Here is a 23,182-nt window from a genome sequence, read left to right as displayed (position 1 = left end):
TAGACCACCAAAGTTAAGTGCAGATGACCTTGGGGAATTCATACATTTCTTGCAAGAAACACAGGAGGGAAGAATAATATTAACTGGGGACTTAAATTTACCAGAAAAAGAGTAGAGTAATATTGATTCAACAACATTAGTAAGGAAATTATTCACAATGTATATTCAGGAACAACAATTTCTTTAGATTGTAAAAAAAAAACTACCACGGGACGGAACATACTAGAAATTGTTTGTGTTCCTAAAGAAATTACTGTTACTTCAAATCAAGATTTACCACTGTTGATATGCAGTGATCATGGGGTTGTAAAAGTTAATTTGTTTCTAGATAATTCTGCCAAAATGAAATCTAAGCCAAATGCACAGAAGGTTTATTACAGATTATATGCAAGCAAAACAGTCACTGTGTAAAACTAACGAGTGTGAGATGTTCAGTGTAAAAACTGCAGATGGAATGTGGAAAGTTTTGAAAGAGAAATTGTTTGAGTGCAAAAAATCAAAAAAATGTTTAACATCAGAATCTAGGCAAACAATGGCAGGGGGATATTTTTCCATAAGAACATGATATCTGATTAAGGTGAGAGACAAAAAATATAAGAAATGAAAGAGAGGTCAAACTACAACTTTGAAAACTGAAATAAACAAGCTAGACAAACAGATTAAGCATAGTGTGAGACAAGATCAAGAAAAATTTGAAGAAAATTTATATAAAGATATTGCGCATAATAGGAAACCTTTTTATAGATACATAAGATGTGGCAGGAGTAAAAATATACAAATTGATAAAATGTGTGCAGATTCTAAAATTTATTCTCAAATACAACAGATTATAGATATATTTACAAAATCTTATGCAAAACAGTTTGGCTCCACAAAAGGAGTGATAAGTTATCCTGGTGGCATCCAGGTAACCCCAGATACTGGAATCAAATTAGATTTTATTGAAAAAGAACAAAGTGGATGCAAACCAAGCACAGGGAGGAGATGGAATTTAGTAACAATGACGTGAGAACATGTCAGCAAGGACGTATAGTGTCATTATATCTATTATTCACTAGGTCATATAGATATGGGGAGATTCCTCGAGATTGGAGACATGCTCTTATTAAATCTGTCTTTAAGGGAAAGTGTCATATAGACCCTTAAGTCTACTTTCATGTTGTGGAAAAATAATTGAGAAGGTGATATTGGATAATGTATTGTCAGAACTGGATAGGTTGGGACTTGAAATCATACATCAGCATGCATATGTTGAAATCTATTACCACCTGTAACATGGTGTTCTATAACAATATAATAACAACTATGAATGAAAAATTGTGCTGTATATAGGTTTAACTTCAGCATTTGACAGGGTCATACACAAAAAAACGATCAATAAATTAGAGCAACTAGGTATTGATGTACTCTTGATAAGATGGACAGCTGCATGGCTTACAAATAGGACATGGCAAGTATCATACAGCAACTGGACAGATGAAATCCTTGGTTACAGTCAGGGAGTCCCACAGGGATCTATCCTAGGCCTTTACTTGTTTAGATTGTATCTTACAGATCTAACCTTTTCATCTGAGGTGTTCTATAGTCTGTATGCAGACAACCTGAAATTGGGTAAACTGATTACATGTGTTACAGATAAGGCATGTCTGCAAAATAACTTGACTAAATTGACCACTTGGGTACAAGTGAATAATATGCTGATACATACATCAAAAACTAAGCATATGAGATTTGGGAGACATAAATTTAAGAGTGAATATTTAATACAGCACACAGTAATTGAAAGTGTAGACTCATTTAAGGAGCTGGGTATATGGGTAGATTCAGCTATGAGTTTTTCCTAATCATATCAACCAATTGTTTAATGATAGTTATAGAACTATAGGTTGTATAAAAAGATTTATAAAGTCTAGGAAATTTAAAATGATGAAGTCAGTGTTTGTTAGTTACACTATAATCAAACTTGAGTATGGAATAACAATATGGAAACCCTATAAGAAAACAAGCATGAGTAAACTGGAAAGAGTACAGCGGACATATACCAAGGGCATCCATGGATGTAAAAATTTAAGTTATTATGAAAGACAGAAATATCTGAACTTGTACAGTGTCTCTTACAGATATCTAAAAGGAGATCTTATTCAGGTATATAGGGCATTTAGAGACAACTACCTCTGGGAATGTTTGGGATTATCAAAAACTACTAGAGAATCATCAGACAACCTATGTAGAAGATGCTATAGGAATGAGAAGTGTACTAATTGGTTCTCTGACAGAGTAGCTGATACATGTAACAGACTACCAAATTACATTAAAGCAATTACTAGTTTACATATTTTTAAGAACAGCCTGGGCACTTATCATGGGAACAAGTGGTTGGGATATTGACAAGCTAGAAGGGCATTAATGCCCTTGATTGAAATATTTGTATGTATGTATGTAAGTCTGTCACTATATTCGGTATCCTACAGAATGCTATGAGGTGACCTGTGTCTGGCATACAGGGCATCCTCTGATCCATTACTGATGAATTTACTATACATCAGCAAGTCAAATGGCATCAGAAGTACTCAATCTTAGGATCTAAACCTCCAATGCAACATCAGTTAGTCAGGCAGTCAAGAAACACGGGAAGTTTGAAAGTGGCAAGTGCAAAAGAAATAACTAAAATGATGAAAGCTTCATGTTGAATAATTACTCATAACCCCTCTGATTTCTGATCAACCTCTGAGGGTCACATTAGTATGGGAGAAAAGGCTAGGGGTATTTATAAACCTGTATCATTTATGGGAAGTGCTAATTCTTATTTGTTTTTTTTTTAACCTACTGTCATTGAATGTGGCTAGATCTCCATTTCAAATATATGTTTGTGACCAAGCATGTAAAAAAATCTGGTTTATGGAATTAGAACTTGCATAAGAGTTACTTCTTTGTGAATACCCTCTGAATCTTCACAAGCAGAGTTTTGGCAAATTTGGCATGTGGCTTTATTAGCATAATAATATAGTATAATATAATGTAATATCAAATAAACCATTTTACTACTTAAGCAATAATCCAAATAAATAATATAATAATCTAATATTCAAAAATCCAACTTGTTCCTTAAGGGATGGTACAGATAAAGGATGTAACTGTCTAATATTCAATAATCCATCTTACTCCATAAGGGATGATACAGCTAAGTAATAAAATAATCTAATATCCACAAATCCAAATTACTCCTTAAGGGATTATACAGCTAAATAATACATAATCTACTATTCAAAAAATCCACCTTATTTGTTAAGGAGTTATACAACTGAATAATAAGATAATCTAATATTGCAACTCCAACTTACTTCTTAAGGGATGATACAGCTAAATCATATAATAATCTAATATTCAAAAATCCAGCTAACTCCTTAAAAGATGATATAGCCAAGTGATATGATAATATAATATTCAGAAATCCAACTCACTGCTTACAAGATGATAAAGCTAAATAAGACGATAATCTAATATTCAAAAATTCAACTGACTCCTTAAGGGATAATACACCTAAATAATATGATAGTCCTTAAGGGATGAAAGCTAAAAAATTGATAATCTAATATTACTTCTTAAGGGATGACAAAGCTAAACAATGTGATCATATAATATTCAAAAATCTAACCTACTCCTTAAGGGATGACACAGCTAAATAATATGATAATCTAGGATTCAAAAATCCAAACTACTCCATAATGGATGGTACAGCTAAACAATGTGATAATCTAATATTCAAAAATCTAACCTACTTCTTAAGGGATGATACACTAAATAATATAATGATAAAATATTTAAAAAAATCAATTTACTCTTTAAAATATTCAAAAATCCAACATACCCATTAAGGGATAGTGCAGGTAAACAATGTAATTATCTAATACTCAAAAATCCAACTTAATTGTTAAGGGACAGTTCAGCTAAATGATATAATAATCAGATATTCAAAAATCCAACTTACTCATTAAGGGATTATACAGGTAAATAATATATAATCTAGTATTCAAAAAAATCCAACTTACTCATTAAGGAATTTTAAACTTAAATAATAAGATAATCTAATACCCAAATTCTTAAATGATGATATAACTAAATAATATGATAATCTAATACTCAAAAATCCAGATTATTACTTATAGGATGATACAGCTAAATAATATGATAATATAATATTCAAAAATCCAACTAACTCCTTACAGGATAATATAGCCAAATAATATGATAATCCAGTATTCAAAAATCCAAGTTATTCCTTAACGGATAAAAGATAAATAATTTAATAATCTAATATTTTCTCTAAGCGATGACTAAGATAAATAATATGATCATATCTTCTTCTTCTGGCTTTTCCCAGTTAGGGGTCACCACAGCAGATCACCTGTCTGCTCATAATTGGCAGTAGAGTTTTACAGTGTCGAGTTGCCAGCCCGGCACCCAACCTTCCACTGAAGGCACACATGCATGCATTCATGCCTAGGGCCAATTTAGACTGTCCAATCCACCTACAGCATGTCTTTGGGATATGAGAGGAAACCAGAGCACCCTGAGGAAACCCACGTGACCACAGGGAGGACATGCAGACTCTGCACAGAAGACACCCCAGCCGAGGATCGAACCGGAGAACCTCTTGCTGTGAGGTGACAATGCTAACCACTGCACCACTATGGCCATATAATATTCAAAAATGCAACCTACTCCTTAATGGATAACACATCTTAATAATATAATCTAGTATTCAAAAAACATCCTACTCCTTAATGGATGGTACAACCAAACAATACGATAAATTAATATTTACAAATCTAACCTAATTTTTAAGGGATGCTATACTAAGTGATATAATAATCAAATATTCAAAAAATCAATTTACTCCTTAAAATATTAAAAAATCCATCATACCCCTTAGAGGATAATACAGCTAAATAATATTACTATCTAATATTCAAAAATCCAAATTTCCCCTTAAGGGACAAGTCAGCTAAATGATATAATAATCCAATATTCAAAAATCCAACCTACTCCTTAAGGGATGATATAGCTAAAGCATATAATAATTTAATATTTAAAAATCCAACTTATTCCTTAAGAGGTGATACAGCTAAATGATATATTAATCTAATATCCTGTCATAACATCATAAAGTATTGAATCCACAATGCCTCACTATAGGAATGAATATATAGAATAATATATTTATATCTTAAATGCATTGGAAGTAGTTTCTTACTTCCTGGAAGGACAAATTGTCAACTAGTTCTTGTAGATGGAACATCTCACAGTGAAAAAATAAGTCATGATGATGTAATAGTGAAACCATAATGTAAATAAGAAGTAGCTCCTGTATAGAAGTTGTATTTAATTACCCATAATGCTTTGCAGTTGTGTGTAATTCAGTACCTACCATGATATCATTTTGTGGGCACTGTTTTAGAAAAAAACTGGGTAAACAGTTAAACTAAAAATTCAAACAGCACACCATAATCTTTATTTTTTGAAAAATCATTTTCAACTTTTTTATGAGAAATACAACAGAAAATGAATCTGATTGTAAAACAGACTCACTTCCAAACAAGACCAATACACTTTAGTTATTATTTCTGAGGACAAGTGTACTGTTTCTGCAAGCCTTTATGTGTCTTATAGGGCCATGTATATTGTAAAGGAATTGTAAGTGTTTGGGGTGCTTTTGCACATTTCACAACTTATCAAAATTATTGATTCATTCCAGCACTATTTACTGTGGTTCAGGCTTCATTCTCAGCTGTAGGCTAGAGCAAGTCAACTGTACCTCAGTTCCTACTTCCACGGGACCCAAGAAACAAAATTTAAGCAGGAAATCTTGCCCATGCTATGGGCTCAGTTATTGTTTCAGCTGCTAGAGGGTGACTCTGTTGTGACTACTGGTTGGTTGTTTTTTGGACTACTCACTTTTTTCTCTAGATCCCTCTGGTGTAGTCCTTTCTGTCACAATGGACTGGGGTTAGCCATGTCCTCTGTGGCTGTAAAAGAGTCCTTAATGGACACCAGAGAGCCACCTTCTTTGGTGTTAGGAGTGTTAGTAAGGAGTGCATCCCTGTGTTGCTGAAGAAAGAGACCTGTTTTATGGAATGAGATACCATCCTTGAATTGGTCCCCTTCTAGGGATGTTCCTAGAAAGAAGAAACAAAAACTTAATCATATTTCTTCTTCTCACACTGTTCCTATTGCCCAGGAATAATTTGTTTCTCTGGCTTAAAAGTTATTATGGGCTTTAAAATATTTGCAAAATAACCTTATTGGAGGTAAAAATGCCCCATCTCCCTGAAATACAGACATTTTATTCTGACTGATGAAGTGCATAGAAAAGGGGGCAAGGTATCTTCTTTTAATTCTGGCCACATCCCTGACTCTAATTCTGAGGAGAGTGTTTCTTCAGAATCTGCCATAGGAGAATTTTCTTTCTCAGAAACCATTTCCATAATGTATAATCTTTTTCAGTAGGAGTGAGTGGATATTCCTGCCCCTTTAAATAAGTATTATGACAAGGTCCAAGTGGATGCACCAACCTCTACACCAGTTCATCTTCTGCTGACAACATTGGAGAATGTATTTGATGAAGCCTGTACTAAGCCAGACACTCAACACCCAAGCCCTGAAAAAGACAATGGACTTTACACATTCCCAATGGCTTAAATGTACTTATTTTCTCATCCCAGATCTGATCTTGTAACCATTTCTACTTCTAGCCCAACTGGTAGCAAACATCCAGTAAATACAAACTAAGAAAATAAAAACAAAAACCACAGAAGCACTAGCTCTCTCCCACTCAGTGTCACATCCAAAGATCGTCAATGAGGAACAAAAATAAAATCCAAAACCTTACTTGAAAATGATTTTTTGTAAAAAAATGTAGTGTTTTTATCCTGCTAATGTCAAGACTTCATCAGTGTAAAATTCATTCAAATGAACTATCTAAACCATTGTTGTAAATCACATCCTAATTTATAATTCCTATTGATGAAGAAATTAATCAATTAACAGATTAGTTAAGACTTGGCTTAAGGGATATACATGTGAACAATACTGTCAACACATTCCCTTTAAAAACCAAGTAGATTTCACCAAAACACTATACCCACATTTTAAAAAAATGTTGCTGTTTCTAAATGTATAGTGCCTGGAATAAATATAAACATAAATACAAATATACAAATAGTTTTAGTGCAATATAGTATAAAACAATAGCATGATGAAAATATCACAAAAATACATAAAAACTCATTTAAACTATACAATTGATGGCCAAACATGGACAAACAAGAGTGTTCATATAAATAATTATCATTTTGTAAAATCCTTGATGGGTCCTGTTAAGCATACCAAAAAAATAAAAAGGTGAAAAAGTTTCTTAGGGATAGGACTGAATACAAAAGCCATAAAGCATATCCAAAATTCCCTAACAATAGTAAGGAGACAATGTAGGTGAGGGTTAACCAGGCCAGCATTAATGGGTCAGCTAGTAACCGACAAGGAGGTTCCCCTAAATCTACAATACCTCAGGATACATATTTGGGTGCTGATTTGAGGAATTAACATGTTAATAGGGATCATACACCACCGGAACCTTTACCTCCTTTTTCCCAGTAACACAAGAAGGGAGCGAAAAAGAAAGCCAATTCAAAGAACCGGTTACAGTAATAACTAATGAAAAATGTGACTTTAAAATTTATAACCTTAGTTCCATAGTTTTGAATAAGGATTGTGTCTCCCTTTTTGAAAAGGGGGTCTCATTTGTACCAGCAAGAAGTAGCACATTGGTTGAGACCTTGATTGACCTTGAATGCTTTACAAGAAAACTTAATTTGAGTGCATTATTAGGGGAGAACAGTATTCCACACTGAACGGTTAATGTACCAAAGAAGCCAAGTCTTTGCAACCATCCGCTACACCCCACTATCAATTTATTTGAGAAGTTGTGTGAGTTGCATATTGGAAACAATATAAAATATGACAAGATTAATACTAATACTAATATGAGTAAGGAGGAAATGAAATTATTACACAAATTAAGTGCAAATAAGAGGTTAAGACTTTGAAATCAGACAAAGGAGGGGGGTGTAGTAGCGATGGACAACACAGATTATAATTTTAGGTTGGAAAGTATACTTCTTACAGAAAAATACGATGAAATCATAGCTAGCGGCCCCCAAATCTGATCCATTATTGATGAATTTACTTTACATCAGCAAGTCAAATGTCATCAGAAGTACTCAATTTTAGGATCTAAACCTCTAATGCAACATCAGTTAGTCAGACAGTCAAGAAACACAGGAAGTTTGAAAGCAGCAAGTGCTAAAGAAATAAATAAAATGAAGAAAGCTTCACGCTGAATAATTACTCATAACCCCTCTGACTTATGATCAACTCTGAGGGTCACATTTGTATGGGAGAAAAGGCTGTGGGTATTTATAAACCTGTATCATTTATGGGAAGTGCTAATTCTTGTTATCTGTCTTTTTTAACCTACTGTCATTGAATGTGGCTAGATCTCCATTTCAGATATATGTTGTGACCAAGCATGTATCTCAAAATACATATTTAGTCACATTCTTTGAAGGTCTGGCACCATAAAAATGTGGCTCATGGAATTAGCACTCATATAAGAGTTGCTTCTTTGTGAATACCCTCTGAATCTTCACAAGCAGAGTTTTGGCAAATTTGGTATGTGGCTTTATTAGTATAATAATATAATGTAATTCCAACAGGAGTATGTGTCAAAAGAAACCAAAAAAGATACCACCTCCTGAAACTGTCAACCTATCACATCTTACTTCCAATTAAAAACTTGATTTGAAAAAAAACTTGGTTTAAAAAAACTTTTTAAAAGTTCATACGTTCAACTTTAATTCCTTATAAACAATTTGAACTTTATATACTACAATAAATAACTTCCAATGAATACTTTTAATATTGCATAATTATAACTGATGGTTTTAAAAAGTGTTTAAAAATAAATGTTTAAAAATAAATGTTAAAAACATTCTTCTTTAGAAGTAAGGCAAGTACTCCATCTAGAGACCAAAGTAGGAATATCTTTTATTTTACCTACAAGTTGGCAGCTCTAAGCTTTAATACAGGGGTCAAGGAGACAAAATCATTTAACCAAAAATTCTTACTGGCATCAAACTTTAGTTGCCAAAACAATTCCCGATATTGAATAGTTGTCTCCCAAGTCCCCCCACATGGATGGGTTTCCACCTTTTCTACTACAAAAAAGTGAAATTTAGCTGAAGGAGAAATGATAGTGTGTCTAAACAGGGCATTATTCACATCTTTATTTTTAACATCATTCAGATGCTCATATATACGTCTCTTGAGCTTCCTAGTAGTTTTATCAACATAAAAAGTCCAGCATATATCACACACTCCAATATACACCACCCCTACAGTGTCACAATTACAATGTTTGTTAATCTCTATTCCTATCCCTCTTCGAGATAGGAATAACTTTTGCCGTTGAAGGATGTAGGGGCATTGTGAACATCTCCCACATTTGAAGGTTCCTGTTCTCTTGACACCATTACTTTTCTTTCTACTTTCTAGTACTTCTTTTATGTTTCTACCTTTCCTATAGGTGAACCTTAAAGGTTCAGTAAAAATGTTATTCAGATCGGAGAATTTACTAAATTTATTCCAGTTGGAACTCACTACCTTCTTAATCAATGTAGTTTCCGTACTGAAGTTTAAAATGAAGTTACTACTCCAGTTGATTTCACTCTGGTCAATCCTGGACTTCTTCTCGTCCTGATTTAAAGACATCCCTAGTATTGGGGCAAACTTGTTATGTCTGTCTTTTTTTATTTCATCCATAATCTCTTCTATAAAGGATGGGGGGGGGGGGTATTCTCTTTCCAAAAACATTTGTCTCAGTTTCCCACATTCTACATCAAAGTCTTTGTTGTCAGATGTCATGCGACTACTCCTAATAACTTGTCTCCCCTCACTGTTCCCCTCTTGTGGGAAATGGGGTGTGCACTTGTATAGTGAAGGTAGGAGTTAGAAAATGTGCTTTTCCTAAAGACATTGGATTTGAAGTATTTAATCTCCCCTGTCTTTTCTAACGAGACATCCAAACCTTCAAGTTTTCCCTGGGAAATATTGTGAGAAAATTTTTAAAATGTAGTGGTATGATTGATGTAGTTGATGAATCCAACAAATTTTCCTTAGGTCCCACCCAGAAAATGCAAATATCATCCAGGTATCGATGAGAATAATTCCAATATTGACTATATGGTGAATTAAGTATATATTTACCCTCCCAAGTGGAGAGTACCAAATTGGCGTACATGGGAGCACAACTTGCTCCCATTACTACCCCACTCACCTGTTGGAAAACTCTCCATCAAAAAACAGAAAGTTGTTTCTGAGAACTAATTGCATCAACTCTAGATACAAACAGAATTTCATGCTGAATATTCCCCTTAAACCTTAGTGCTTCCTCGAACCACTCGAGTCCTATGGTATGGGGTATAACATTGAATAAGTCCTGGATGTCCAGGGTGACAAAAATCAGTTCATCTCTGAACAACTTTTGATCAATACTTCTCAGAAAATACCACAAATCTTTCAGAATCCCTTCCCTCTCTGTCCAAACTTTGCTTAACTCTACATCTAGATATTTGGCAAGAGGGTGTGTTTTGGACACTCTTGCTCCCACAATGGGCCTAAGAAGTGGGTCTTCCACATGTTTGTGAACTTTAGGTATTCCAAAGATGGATGGCACTTTGGGTTGTTCTATAGTCAAATATTGTAAAATGTCTGAAGTTATAGTGCCTTCATTTAAAGTTTCTTCCAACATGAAATCTATTTTACGATATGCTACATTAATTTTTTTCCTTGAAACTCTAACATACCTATCCGTATCATTAAGCATGTCCAACATTTTAGCTGAATAAATAATATCATCTATAAATACCACCCCTCCCCCTTTATCTGGCTTCATAACTCTAAGGTAGTGATTTTCTATGAGTACTTTTAGTAACTGATTTTCTTCCTTACTGAGGTTAATTTTTTTTACCTCCCTTATAATTTAGTTCTAATCTCATCTTCTACCTGTAGTTCAAAATTTTTCAATTGTAGGTGGAGGTGGGGATTATAAATGCTTTTCTTCTTAACAGAGGTACAATTATTGTGGTTGTATCCTGTTTTATTGTTAAGTAACAGTTCAAGGTTTTTTTTACGTACAAACATTTTCAAGTCAATTAGAATCTGTGGGATGTTACTAGTATAGGTTGGGACAAATTTCAGCCCCTTACTGAACAATTTGAAATGAGTGGGGGTAATTTCCTCATTACTGTAGCTGTAAATACTAAAATTATGAAAAATATGTCTATTCCCTATGACTACAATCTTGTTGTTATCCTTTTGTGTTGTGTTGCCCAGAGGCCCACTCCTATCTGGACTTAGTAGTTTTTCCCATTTGTGTGTCCTCCTCTGTAATTATAATAATTTATAGGTCCTTGGCTCTTAATTCTCTCCGACCTTCTAAGATCTGGGAAATCATCCACATTGTCTAGGTCATAGCCTGTTGCAGAATTGTTGGGGTATCCCCTGAAATCCTCATGATATGCCCTAAGGTCAGAATTGTCTTCAGGGACTCTGTTTCCAGTAGGGTGGGTCATTCTAGGATAATTCCTAAACACATTATTTTTGGGTTTAGGGTAACATATCTTATCTCTGTATTCAATAATGTCTCTGTCTAGTTTTTTGCATTTCCTAAGATAAATCATTTTACACTTATCCTCTATCTTGTCCTTCATGTTAAAATATTTGGCTTTTTCCTTATCAACAGTGAATAATAAATCATTAATAATGAAACTATTCACTTCTTTAATAGTAATCAATAACTTCCCTATTTCTCGATCATTTTCTTGAATGATAGCTTTCACTATCTCTATACCACAATTATTAAAAATGTTTAATAGTTCCTGGTGGAACTCACTTCCTTCTTTAACATTGTTAGGGTACTAGTAAATTCTCAACCCTTTAGGTACTATCCCTCTACTCACACATTCTTTCAAATAGCTATTGTCTAAACATAAACTTTTATATTTAAACATTAAATCATGCAAATGGTTAACATTCTGGCTATAACTGTGTTCATCTTGAAAGTCCATAGTATGGTTTTGAAACACATAACTAGAAAAAGGTTTGTTATTGTATAGCTAGTTAAATACATTGCTTCCCCTACCCCAATCCATATCAGTAATTTCTGATCGATTGTGGACTCCAACTACTTCTCCTGTCTCTGGTGTATCACCCCTTCCCTTTTTGGCCTCATTGTGGTTAGTTTTAGGTTGTTTGTTCTTTCCTTGGTTGGAAAGAAACCTGTTTTGTTTTCTTTGATGCTGTGAGCGTTCCCCACCATCTCGGCCATTGAGCTGTGAATTTCCTTCCTTCTCTTGGTATATCATGAAGATATAGTATAATATAATATCAAATATGCCATTTTACTACTTAAGCACTAATCCAGATAAATAATATAATAATCTAATATTCAAAAATCCAACTTATTCCTTAAGGGATGGTACAGATAAAGTATGTAATTGTCTAATATTCAGTAATCCATCTTACTCCTTAAGGGATGACATAGCTAAGTAATAAAATAATCTAATATTCAAAAATCCAAATTACTCCTTAAGGGATTATACAGCTAAATAATACATAATCTAATATTCAAAAAAAATCCCCTTATTTGTTAAGGAGTTATACAACTGAATAATAAGATAATGTAATATTCCAACTCCACCTTACTTCTTAAGGAATGATACAGCTAAATCAAATGATAATCTAATATAAAAAATCCAGCTAACTCCTTAAAAGATGATACAACTAAGTGATATGATAATATAATATTCAAAAATCCAACTCACTGCTTACAAGATGATACAGCTAAATAAAATAACCGTCTTCTTCTTCTTTCAGCTTTTCCTGGTTAGAGGTCACCACAGCGGAACTCCGGTCCACTAATGATTGACAGTGAATTTTTACGGTGTTGAGCTGCCAGCCTGGTGCCCAACCTTCAAAGAAGGCACACTGACACAAGCATGCACCTACCTGCATGTCTTTAGATCCCCTCAACCATGGGGAGGACATGCAGACTCCTCACAGAAGGCACACCAGCCGAGAATCGAACTGGAAAGCTTCTTGCTGTGAGGTGACAACGCTAATCGCTGCACCACCATGGCCTTAAATAACTCAACCAAGTCCTTAAGGGATAATACACCTAAATAATATAATACTCCTTAAGGGATGAAAGCTAAAAAATTGATAATCTAATATTTCTCCTTAAGGGATGATGAAGCTAAACAATGTGATCATATAATATTCAAAAATCCAACCTATTCATTAAGGGATGACACAGCTAAATAATATGATAATCTAGTATTCAAAAATCCAGACTACTCCATAATGGATGGTACAGCTAAATAATATGATAATCTAATATTCAAAAATCTAACCTACTTCTTAAGGGATGATACACTAAATAATATAATGATAAAATATTAAAAAAATCAATTTACTCTTTAAAATATTTAAAAATCCAACATATCCATTAAGGGATAGTACAGGTAAAAAATGTAAATATCTAATATTCAAAAATTCCAACTTAATCATTAAGGGACAGTTCAGCTAAATGATATAATAATCAGATATTCAAAAATCCAACTTACTCTTTAAGGAATGATACAGGTAAATAGTATATAATCTAGTATTCAAAAAAATCCAACTTACTCCTTAAGGAATTATACAGTTAAATAAGAAGATAATCTAATATTCCAAATTCTTAAGGGATGATATAACTAAATAATATAATAAACTAATACTCAAAAATCTAGTTTATTAGTTATAGGATAATACAGCTAAATAATATGATAATCTAATATTCAAAAATCCAACTAACTCCTTACAGGATGATACAGCCAAATAATAAGATAATCCAATATTCAAAAATTCAAATTATTCCCTAAGGGATGAAAGCTAAATAATTTAATAATCTAATATTTTCCCTAAGCGATGACTAAGAAAAATAATATGATCACATAATATTCAAAAATCCAACCTACTCCTTAATGGATAACACATCTTAATAATATAATCTAGTATTCAAAAAACATTCTTCTTCTTAATGGATGGTACAGCCAAACAATACGATAAACTAATATCTACCAATCTAAACTAATTTTTAAGGGACGATAAACTAAGTAATATAATAATCAAATATTCAAAAAAACAGTTTACTCCTTAAAATATTCAAAAATGCATCACACCCCTTGGAGGATAATACAGCTAAATAATATTACTATCTAATATTAAAAAATCCAACTTTCCTCTTAAGGGACCAGTCAGCTAAATGATATAATAATCCAATACTCAAAAATTCAACCAACGCCTTAAGGGATAATACAGCTAAATTATATAATAACTTAATACTAAAAAATCCAACTTATTTCTTAAGAGGTGATACAGCTAAATGATATAATAATCTTATACCCTGCCATAACATCATGAAGGATTGAATCCACAATGACTCACTATAGGAATGAATGTATAGAATAATGTATTTCTATCTTAAATGCATTGGAAGTAGCTTCTTACTTCCTGGAAGGACATATTGTCAACTAGTTCTTGCAGATGGAACATCTCACAGTGAAAAAATAAGTCACGATGATGTAATAGTGAAACCATAATGTAAATAAGAAGTAGTTCCTGTATAGAAGTTGTATTTTAATTACCCATACTGCTTTGCAGTTGTGTGTAAATTGTAACTCAGTACTTACCGTGATATTTTGTGGGCACTGTTTTAGAGAAAAACTGGGTAAACAGTTAAACTAAAAAATCAAACAGTACACTATAATCTTTATTTTTTGAAAAATCACTTTTAACTTTATTATGAGAAATACAACATAAAATGAATCTGATTGTAAAACAGACTCACTTCCAAACAAGACCAATACACTTTAGTCATTATTTCAGAGGACAAGTGTACTGCTTATGTGCTTGTATGTCTTTGTGTGTCTTATGGGGCCATGTATATTTTAAAGGAATTGTAAGTATTTGGGGTGCTTTTGCACACTTCACGACAACTTATCAAAATTACTGATTCATTCTAGCACTATTTACTGTGGTTCAGGCTTCATTCTCAGCTGTAGGCTAGAGCAAGTCAACTGTACCTCAGTTCCTACTTCCATGGGACCCAAGAAACAAAATTTAAGCAGGAGATCTTGCCCATGTTATGGGCTCAATTATTGTTTCACCTGCTAGAGGGTGACTCTGTTGTGGCTATTAGTTGGTTGTTTTTTGGACTACTCACTTTTTTCTCTAGATCCCTCTGGTGTAGCCCTTTCTGTCACAATAGACTGGGGTTAGCCATGTCCTCTGTGGCTGTACAGGAGTTCTTAATGGACACCAGAGAGCCACCTTCTTTGGTATTAGGTGTGTTAGTAAGGAGTGCAACCCTGTTTTGCTGAAGGAAGAGGCCTATTTTATGGAATGAGATACTATCCTTGAATCGGTCACCTTCTAGGGAAGTTCCTAGAAAGAAGAAACAAAACCTTAATCATATTTCTTCTTCTCACACTGTTCCTGTTGCCCAGGAACAATTTATTTCTCTGGTTTAAAATTTATTATGGGCTTTAAAACCTTTGCAAAATAACCTTATTGGAGGTAAAAATACTCCATCTCCCTGAAATACAGACATTTTTTTCTGACTGATGAAGTGGATATAAAAGGGGACAGGGCATCTTCTTTTAATTCTGGCCACATCTCTGACTCTGATTCTGAGGAGAGTGTTTCTTCAGAATCTGCCATAGGAGAATTTTCTTTCTCAGAAACCATTTCCATAATGTATAATCTTTTTCAGTAGGAGTTAGTGGATATTCCTGCCCCTTTAAATAAGTATTATGACAAGATCTAAGTGGATGCACTGACCTCTACACCAGTTCATCCTCTGTTAACAACTGTGGAGGATGTATTTGATGAAGCTTGTACTAAGCCAGATACTCAACATCCAGTCCCTGAAAAAGATGATGGACTTTACACATTCCTTATGGCTTTCATGTACTTATTTTCTTAACTCAGATCTGATCTTGTAACAATTTATACTTCTAGCCCAACTGGTAGCAAACATCCAGTAAATACAAACTAAGAAAATAAAACCAAAAACCACAGAAGCAGTGGTTGTCTCCCACTCAGTGTCACATCCAAATAAGGATTGTCAATGAGGAACAAAAATAAAATCCAAAAGCTTACTTGAAAATGATTTATTGTAAAAAAAATAGTGCTTTCATCCTACTAATGTCAGAACTTCATCAGAGTGTAAAATCCATTCAAGTGAACTATTTAAATCATTGTTGTAAATCACATCCTAATTTCTAATTCCTATTGATGAAGAAATTAATCAATTAACAGATTAGTTAAGACTTGCCTAAAGGGATATACATGTGAACAATACTGTCAACACATTCCTTTTTAAAAAGAAATAGATTTCACCAATACACTATATCAAAATTAAAAAAAAAATGTGTTGTTTCTAAATGTATAGTGCCTGGAAAAAATATTAATGTAAATACAAATATACAAATAGTTTTAGTACAATATAGGTTAAAACAATAGCATGACGAAAATATCATATCACAAAAAAAATACATAAAAACTCATTTAAGCTCTACAATTGATTGCCAAATGTAGACAAACAAGAGCGCTCATATAAATAATTATCATTTTGTAAAATCCTTGACGGGACCTGTTATAAGTAAGCATACCAAAAAAATGTAAAAAAAAAATAAAAAAGTGAAAAAGTTTCCTTGGGATAGGACTGAATACAAAACCCATAAAGCATATCCAAAAGTCCCTAACAATAGTAAGAAGACAATGTACATGAGGGTTAACCAGGCCAGCATTAATGGGCCAGCTAGTAATCAACAAGGAGGTTCCCCTAGATCTACAATACCTCAGGGGCCTGAACTGGATACACATTTGGGTGTTGATTTGAGGAATGAACATGTTAATAGGGATCATACACCACTGGAACCTTTACCTCCTTTTTCCCAGGAACACAAGAAGGGAGCGAGAAAGAAAACCAATTCAAAGAACTGGTTACAGTAATAACTAATGAAAAAGGTGACTTTAAGATTTATAACCTTAGTTCCATAGTTTTGAATAAGGATTGTGTCTCCCTTTTTGAAAAGGGGGTCTCATTTGTACCAGCAAGGAGTGGCACATTGGTTGAGACCTTGATTGACCTTGAGTGCTTTACAAGAAAACTTAATTTGAGTGCATTATTAGGGGAGAACAGTATTACACACTGAATGGTTAATGTACCAAAGAAGCCAAGTCTTTACAACCCTCCGCTACACCCCACTATCAATTTATTTGAGAAGTTGTGTGAGATGCATATTGGAAACAATATAAAATATGACAAGATTAATACTAATACTAATATGAGTAAGGAGGAAATTAAATTATTACACAAATTAAGTGCAAATAAGGGGTTAAGACTTAAGAAACCAAACAAAGGAGGGGGGAGTAGTACCAATGGATAATACAGATTATAATTTTAGGTTGGAAAGTATACTTCTTACAGAAAAATATGATGAAATTATAGATCTGAAGTAGGACTTCATTTGTCAGCAGTCTTTGGGATACGGATCCGATCTCGGATCCGAGCCGGCAACTTCTATCACATCATAGATCCGAGCTCCTAGCTCCTCCCTTTACCCATAATCCCCTGACAACCCTGACTGACCTCAGATCTAGTTTGCCACTCTTCAAGCAACAGCTAGATTCCAGAGCTCTTGGTGTATTCTTGTGAGAAAAGAAAATTTTAATTTCTTTCTTGTACTCTTTTTGAGCGAGTGTTTGTGTGTGTGTTTAGGTGTTGCCTGGTCCTATTTTAACTTCTTTAGCTTAAATTAGCTTAAAATTTTTATCTTTATTTCTCCTCCCTGCCCTCGCTGGTCACAGTGTGTGTGTGTGTGTGTGTGTGTGTGTGTGTGTGTGTGTGTGTGTGTGTGTGTGTGTGTGTCTGTGTGTGTGTAGTGTGTAGAGGCCTAACGTGTGCGTTTTTCTTTAGTGATGTCAGAGGCCCCTAAAGCTATTTTTTCGAAATGCACCGAGTGTGGTCACAAGCTTTCATCGGCTGATGGCCACACTCGGTGCGTTAGGTGCCTTGCGGTTGAACACCTCTCCTCGGGTTGCGCGATTTGTGCTGCGTTCAATCCCAGGGCACTTAAGGATCGGAGGTCAAAGCTGGTTCTGGCGGGCCTTTTGCCCCCAGATCCAGCTCCAGCCTCCGGTACTTCTGTGACCACTACCCAGTCTTCGGTAGCGGCCAATCCTGCCCCCCTCCCTCCGACTGGGACTCAACCTCCCACTGTGGCTTCGGTGGTGAGGGAAGCCAGGAAAGAGAAGCGGAGGGAGAAGCACCTTAAGCAGCGGGCCGAAGACTCCTCCTCGGGCCCACCTGCCAAACGGGCTTCTCCCTCCAGGGTTTCTGGTTCGCCTCCTCCTCGGAGCCGATCCCCTTGCTTCTCACCGGGACCCGAGGAGGAGGTGACCTGGTCCCCGTCGAGGTCATCGAGGTGGCACTCCAGGCCTGCCTCGGTGGCCTCCTCGAGGTCCACCTTCAGTATGTCGGATGCGGACATGGACCGGATGATGAGGAGGTTCATCCAAGCCCAGATGCAGATGGGAGTGCTCTTGCCTCCCCCCCTCCAGGGAGGAGCTCAACCCCCTTTTTTGCTCCTATCACTCCTTCTCTGACCCGACTCCTGGGTTCGGAGCTGTCAGAGCCGAGCTGCATTGGATCCGGGGGTGGGTCAGAGCCGACAGTGCTAGGCACTTTGGCTCCGACTATTCCCTCGAGTTTGTCCCCCCCCATCAGTAAATCAGGATATTCCCAGTACCTGACCCTTACCCTTATATGTAGGAATCAGGTCATCACTGCTCTCTCAATGGCAAAAAATACAGCCTCCATGGGACCTGATAATATCCCATGCTGCATCCTACATGAACTCTGCATCCTACATGAACTGAGGCAGGAACTTGCAGCACCATTAGGTGTCCTAATCAACCAAAGCCTGAGTACTTGATTTGTCCCAGCTGAGTGGAGGTTAGCCACTTTCATTCCTTTACAAAAAGGTGGAGTGTCCACCGATCTGGGAAATTATAGACCCATCATCCTAACTAGCCTGATCTGCAAGGCCGTGGAACAGATTATCATGGACCTCATTAACAAGGACATTGGCAACCGCCAAACACTCGATCCCACACAGTTTGGATTCATCAAGGGGAGCTCATGTCTGCTAAATTTGGTCGACTTTTTTGAGAAAGTCACCAAAGCCATGGATGAGGGGAAGACGATGCACACCGCCTACCTTGATCTGGCCAAAACCTTCGACACTATTCCCTACTTGGGCATAATGGATAAAATCTCTCAACTAGACATTAATCCATATGTTACCATATAGGTAGCTAATTGGCTCACTGATAGAACCCACCTAATCAAATTAAGGGAAGCCACCTCAAGCAGGAGACCCGTATCAAGTGGAGTACCCCAGGGTTCACTCTTGGAGTCTCTGTTATTTGGGATATACTTTTCTGAGGTGCAGGCCAAAACCAGTGGGCTATGGCTGACCAAGTTTGCAGATGACTGCAAGCTGGGTGCTGTCATCAATTCCCCTACTGACATGGACATCCTCCAAGAGGGTCTCAACCAAACAAATGACTGGTGCCAGAAACATGGCCTCAAGCTGAATACCAAAAAATGCATCATCATCCCCTTTGGAGAAAGTGATATCCCTAAAATTATCACATTAATAACAATGTCCTAAGCACACAATCATTTGTGAGGGATTTGGACACCCAGATTGATAGCAACCTGATTTTTGACCACCTCATAAGTAAGGGTATCTCATCCAGAGACAAGGAGGTCATAACATCTCTATATTCTTCCCTCATAAGGCCCATTATTGAGTGCAAAACCCTGTTTGACATGTACATCGCAAAGCACATGCAGCAGCTGGAGAAACCACAGAGGTTCCTCACCAGGAGAATCCAGGGCCTTACAAATCTACCATACACAGACAGGCTAAAAGCCCTATCCCTCTACTCAGTTTCATACAGACTTCTCAGAGTTGACCACTGTCTGGCATACAAGGTGATCTTGGACCTCACCTTGATGAGACTGCTGCATATCTGCAAGTCAAGCTCCACTCGAGTAACCCACGTGTGGCCTCAGCCTGGTCTGTGGCATCAATAAGACTTGTTGGTGGGACAGATTTGTATCCCACAGACTCCCCCATTTGTGGAATAGACTCCCTCTCCACGTCAAGCAGAGTACCTCTTTACCCCTTTTTAAACACAACCTGGTTAACTGGATGGGAAATAAAAAATACATCCCTGTGATTCCAACCATGTGTCTGCTGGACAGGAGCATCAGGTGCTGATTTGTCTAAACATGGGCTAAACTCTTGGCTAGGCTTATATGGGCCTCAGGCCAATAGCCTAGTAACTTCCTATGATCCTATGATCTCAAGACACTAACTTAATATTGCATACCAGAAAATGGATGTTATTTTGCATGATTTATTATTGCAGGGACAAATTACAGAAACAGAATATTCATACCCTAAAGTAGAGTATCCCTGCATACTAGGCATTTTTGGGATAGCAAAAATATATAAGGACATTTATGACCCACCTTTACGACCTATTGTTGCAAAAGGATCTAAGACCTATGAGTTTGCCAAGTTTATTGATTGTAAACCAAAATATGTATTACAGGATGTGAGTCATATTTTGAAAGATTCCTGGGACTTTCTAAGATACACAATGCTTTTTATAGGAACAACTTACCTTGGTGACTGTTGATGTCATTGACTTATTTTCAGTCATACTCCACCAGTGTGGGGTTAACTGGTTCACTGATTATTCAGCTGACAAAAGAAAGTTAGACAACAACACCTTGTTAGTTCTGAGAACCTTAATGGAAATGGTTCTTGAAAGCAAGTTCATCTGGTTTGAAGAAACAATTTTAAAGCAAAAAATGGGTGTGGCAATGGGAGTGACTTGCGCTCCCATTTTTGCCAATATTGTCCTTACGTATTGGGAAGAGAATTTTGTCTTTTACTCAGAGTTTGGCAACTTGTGGTATATTATGGATGTTTTTTGGTCAGACACTGATGATAGGTTAACTGAGTTTTATAACTTTATTAAGAACACGACCGACTTCTTAAAATTCACCATTAAGAAGTCTAAAGTCATTGTTTGCTATTTGGATACAGAAGTAATAGCTGACCATCATAAAAGGGGATTTATGTCTAAATTGTACAGAAAGCCTGCTTATTCCAACACCTTGCTTTATTTTGATAGCTGGCACCCATTACACCATAAAAAGTGCACTAGTAAAAAGGCAATTAGAAAGGTTAGCTAGAATGATCTCTCCCTTCGATGATTTTTATCTTGAAGGGGAGAAGATAAAGGTGATGTTACTAAAGAGGGGTTACCCTGGAGGCTTCTTAGATAAGATATTTATGGAAGTTTATTACAAAAGAAACAATGGTACCTATAAACCCCTCCTAGCTACTGTTTTTCCCACCTTTAAAGGGAAGAAAGTGAATTCTACAAACCCCAAAAACTTCAAAACAATCTCCTTATTACTTATAACAGTGAGGCCAAAAAAGTCAGAAACATTATTTTCTACAATTGGAAAATATTTGATATTGGGGGAACGGATATGGAAAAGTTGGGAGCACAACTGGTTGCTATTTACAGGAGAGATAGGAATTTAAAAAAAAAAAATTTGGAAACTATGAATTACGGTGGTAACCAAAATGCTAGAAACAGATGGATAACCAAGTGTGGGAGGTGTCCCAAATATAAGTTTATTTTTGAAGAGGAATGTACATATATTCAAGGATACAGCAGAATTTTCTGTCCAACTAGATGCACTTGTGACACAAAAATGGTTATTTATGTGGCCATGTGTCAAGATTGCCCCTAATTTTATATAGGAAAAACAGAAAGAAGATTAAGGGAGCAGATGTATGAGCACGGGAGGGATATTAAAAATAAGAATCCATCCAAAGCCTTGTGGAAGCACATTGACAGGAATCAATCCCATAGATTTAAGTTTTTTATTGTAGCAGTAATAGAAGAGTACAAAAGGGGAGGATCCATTAGGGTCAGGTTATAATGTAAAGTTAAAGAGTGGCATCTTCTTTGCTCATGCAGGGATTATTTCCTCAATCTGGCTCCACTCTTAGGATTGACCATCAACATGGCCAAATCCTCCCTGGCTCCTACACAAGTATTGGATTTCATAGGGGCGAGGTTGGACTCCAGACTGATTTTTGCTTTCTTGACTCCAGATCGGCTTCAGAACCTGAGGTTGCATGTGCAGGCCATCCTTCAACTTCAAGCACCTTCGGCGGAATTGGTCCTGAGGGCTCTAGGGTCCATGGCGGCAGCAATTCCGCTGCTGCCATTGGCCTGGTTGAATATGAGGGTCATACAATGGACCCTCCAGGTACAATGGTCCCTATCTCGCAATCCCCTGTCTCATCCCATCCCCCTAATCAGGGTTTGCAGAAGGTCGCTCGTGTGGTGGCTCCAGTCCTCCAATCTCCACATGGGACGCCCCTTCTCGCTGCCTCCGCCAGTCGCCACAGTGACCATGGACGTCTCTCGCCTGGGGTGGGGGGGCACTATTCGGGCAGAACAGTCCAAGGCACGTGGAACGACATAGAGACCTCTTTGCATATCAACGTCCTGGAGATGAGGGCGGTGCTTTTGACATTGCAAGCACTTCACAACCCTCTTCCGGTGGGGACGATTGCGGTACAGACGGACAACATGTCAGTCGTCTGGTACATCAACAAACAGGGGGGAACCAGGTCTTACCCACTCTGCCGCGAGGCCATGAGAGTGTGGGAATGGGCGATATCCACCAACCGCTTTCTCATCGCAATGCACATTCCAGGACGGTCCAACATACTAGAGGACAGGCTCAGTCATACTATCCTGACTCCTTACGAGTGCTCTCTCAATCCTCTAGTGGCAGAGCAAATATTTGCCTGATGAGGGCGACCTTGTTGTGATCTTTTTGCCTCTCACT

Source organism: Protopterus annectens, chromosome 5.part0, assembly GCF_019279795.1.
Source record: "Protopterus annectens isolate FY-2018-M chromosome 5.part0, PAN1.0, whole genome shotgun sequence".
Lineage (NCBI taxonomy): Eukaryota > Metazoa > Chordata > Ceratodontiformes > Protopteridae > Protopterus > Protopterus annectens.
This window is presented reverse-complemented; position numbering follows the sequence as displayed.